We start from the raw sequence: 4,239 nt of genomic DNA on the forward strand, positions 1-4,239 counted from the left end.
ATCTCTGTGGAATGTGCTCGTACTGGACTGTTCTGGTACCATCCTGGCACATGCTTATATTACTAGGGCTTAGTACCCTTTAGGTATGTGTATACTTTCAGCATCAGCCAGCTTCTGTGAGCAGGGCCTGCCTCTGGCTCACAGCTTAACTTTGCTTTATGTTAGCAAAGTCCTGACCACGACTTTAGTTCAGGTTTTAGGTCTCATACCGGGCCTCTGATACAAGGGTTTATGTTGCAGGGCCTCATCTTACCACATTCCCATACTTTTTGTCTTTTTATGGGGAGGCTGTTTACCCATCGTCCTGGAAACGCATAATGCATGGACTAAAGATAACCCAGTGGGCTAAACACTGTTATGTGGTTACCTTATTTTACCATCCGTACATTCATGCCCCGTCTGTACCTTAGTCTGCACATTCCCTCGTACGACTGAGACGGTTTTTATTGTCCAATTATATTTAGTCCCTTATGGTGGGCCTGGAAATGTTAGGCCCGGGACCTCGCCTGAGGAAGGTAGTTTTATAATTGAGTCTTAGGGGCCCTCCCAGATAATTAATATATGTAAGTAATATGGATATGGGATATATATTTGTAGTGTAAATGGGCATATATGTATAGTATGTATGTCTACATATAACAGCACTTTATATCCAAGCATAACAATCCTTTTCCAATCTGGTGGTGCAGTTTGGCCCTTGTGGTACTGCAGATAGCAACCCACTTTTATGAGGGCAGTTACAGTTACCATCTGTATCATTATTAGCAGTAGGCGGAGTGTTTTGAAATACTGGGCTAGGGATTGTGATAAGGTGTCCCGCAGTGCTATGTATATGAGAAGTAAAACAGAAATTTGGAGCAGCGAAACCACCACTGAGGCCTATATATATATTGTAAATAGTTGTATTGTAAATATATTGCAAATAGTTACTACCCAGTACTGTCCATCCATGTTATAGATTACCCTTACTGCTGGTTGTCACCCTCTGGTAAGCTTCACTGGGCAGGAAACAGACGTGGCGAGCTTCTCTGTTCCATTGGTTGAACTGCTCTGTGATTTAGTTGACCTAGATCCAGTTGTTTCTTATGGCTGCTGTCTTCCAGATAACTTACTGAATGGACAGTAACCAATTTATCAAATATTGCTGTGTCAGGATTCAATATTGGCAACCAGACACTGAACAAGATTGTTTTGAATAACGTGCCTTAGTTAGGATGCAGTGTCAGTAACCCAAATTATGACTGTTTACCCAATTTGTAGTTACTGTGTAACTTAATTTCTTAACCAGTTTGTTTTTTCCTTGCCTTCATGTTGTTTTCTGCCATTTCTTTGTTGATTTTTACCTGTGTGTTGGTTAAACAGTTTAGTAATGTTATGCACATTGTAAATGATATAGAGCAATAATACAGAAATGCAACAATAACACAACACTACAACAATAATACAGTAATACCAGGGCCGCCCGGGGATGGGGGCAATTTGCCCCAGGCCCCGGGCCCCACAGGGGCCCCCAGGAGAGTTCTCAGGGGTCCTCGGGAGAATTTTCGGCGGCGTTTTGGCGGCGGGTCCTTCAGTGCCGCCGAACACACCTGGAGTGAAGGACCCGCTGCTGCTTCTTCCGCTCGGGGTCTTCGGCAGCAATTCGGCAGCGGGGGTCCTTCCGTTCCGTGTCTTTGGAGAAGTGCCCCGAAGACCCGGAGCGGAAGGACCCCCACCGCCGAAGACCCCAGGCTCCCAGAATCCTCTGGGCGGCCCTGAGTAATAAAGCAATAATAGCGGCTTTTACACAGTAGCCAAATTCAAATGAACTGACTGATTTCCAGCTGATGGCCAACTTGCTTGTTCATATATGGTAGATTGAAGTGTATTTGACCAGTCTCTTATTTATAAAGCACTTCATTTTTCTTTTCTTGATACTTGGGGGGTTTCTTCACTGTATACTGATATAAGCTGGTGTTTTTGTGGTGTGATATCTTCTGGTGTCTTTGGTGTGGTATGTTCTGGTGTCTTTGGTCTGTGGGATGTAACCTTAAACAGCTAGTTAGTTAACATAATGAAGTTTTTTGTTTGTTTGACATCTCTTCTTGTTTTCAGTCATCCAAATTTAATACACTGATGAACGTAGTTTGTTTACGATGTGATGGGGACCAAGTCTTTTATAACACAAGCTATACTTTTGCAATTGTTGTATAGACATTGATTTTCATTTGCAGTGCATTACTAACATTTTATACTAAATAAAATGCTTAACCACTAAAATAGATGCTCACAGTCTTCTGTGAGAAGGTGTATTGCTTTCCCTTGCTGAGCACTCTGTTTTAGCAAAAGAGTTAATAACAGATTTTTTACCAAGCTTTTTAGATTTAATTTACTTGTGATACCAATTCCACTTTTGTTAACTGTTTAGAAGCACAAACTTTAACAACCACTACTTCCCTTTAACATACTATAAAAGAAAATAAAAATTAAACCAAAATGAATTTTAAATACAGGTCTATGCAAATACTTTGAGGGTACTGTACTTTTCGGATGCTTGAGAGACAATGGTGGAAACCTGTTGAAAAGGTGGAAACCTGTTGAAATTATTTGGTTAGCTTTGTGCATAAATTGTTATTTTAAAACATTTTTGTTATGACAGTCTTATAACTATATTCAAAAGTGCAAACAAGTTTATAAAAAGCCCAAACAAGAAATTGACATTTTGTTAATATTACCTTAATCTTAAAGTTGAGATTTTTCCCACCTTTTTATTTCTTTGAATAAAAATAAAAAACAAAACTGTGATTAATAAAAGAGTATTCTTTTGGTTTGCGATAGCATTATTTGTTGAGACAGAAATATATGTACTTATATTTATAACTGAGACCTTGTTGAACTTTGAAAAAAACCCGGTATTAATAATATTACGATGGTTATACTCCAACCATAATATTAAAATAGTGTGGTACCAAATGGATGGTGGGAGTGCCCTTTTTTACTGCAGGTGACTGTTTTTGGGCAACTCCATGCGTTAACGCATCAATTCTAGATGTTAACCTGCTTCATTTCGTTTTTTTTCTTTGAAATTCTTTTTTATTCATTCCCCTGCAATCGAGTCGCACTCCTGTCTCCTAATGTGCTCTGTGAACTGTTCCATTTTTTCCTTCATCGGATTTACCAATTCAGTGACAGTATTGTGTGCTACTCTTTCCTTCTGTGCACTTACTTCTCCCATTCTGACAGGCACCAGTCTAGGTCTCAGTTTAAGTTTAACCGGAACTTGGCTTTTATTATAAGGTGGTGGGTGCAATGCAGTGGACTCCGTTTCCTCTTTTAATTTTGGTAGGGCTGCCTTTTTCCATTTCTGTCCCCATTCTTCAGGCACAGGGGAGCTACCTGAAGCCTACTGTTGATCACAGATCTCTATAACAGGGGACGGCCCATCTCTTTTTTGTAGGTTTCTTACAGCTGGTTTTATTCTGTTCCTGTGCTTGCTGTCTGTGGACTACTTGCCACCCCACAAGGAGAGTGAGAGCAGGCCAGGGCTTTGTAGCATCCTCTGGATTCTTTTAATACTTTCTTTGTTTCTGTTACTTGCCCCGCCAATTTTGTGGCATGTTGGTCTTAACCATTTAACAACCATGGTTATAGTTTGCAATATTCTACATTGCAAGGCTACAGTTTCTGCCCTAGCCTTACAAATTTCATTCCATGTTTCTTCCCCACTATATTTTTTAAATTCATATGGACCTCTTTTGCTAGCAACCCAGGGGGTCCACGAGTTATCAAACTCTGTGGGGATTGAAAGGGAGGGGATAAGGGGGTTCCCTAGCTCGTGGCTAGGACAGCTCACTTACTCACCAGATCAGCGGTCGGGGTCACCAATGTCGTCAGACGTCACCGGTGTGGTGCTCTGCTCTGTTCAATGTTGATAACAGTTGGCTATGTCCGTGTGTTCCCTCTGTGTGCTGCCCCAGCTCTGTGCAGATCGCTGGTACAGCAGGCCCCGAGAGAATCCCCAATGACCACAGACTCTGATAAGGTACGAAGGCACCCAGCCAGGTTTATTGTCAAACGAAGCACAGTAATAGTTTCCTGCAGACGCTACAGGACATACGACGAATATGTGCCCCCTGACAATGGACCAGCTCAGTCCGTGGCGGGATTCTCCACTGCCCTCTAGGACAGACAAAGACACTGCCCCAGGGGTACACTTTTATACACAGATGTTATACCAATAAAATAAAAACCAGCAGGATC

Source organism: Caretta caretta, chromosome 8 (assembly GCF_965140235.1).
Source record: "Caretta caretta isolate rCarCar2 chromosome 8, rCarCar1.hap1, whole genome shotgun sequence".
Lineage (NCBI taxonomy): Eukaryota > Metazoa > Chordata > Testudines > Cheloniidae > Caretta > Caretta caretta.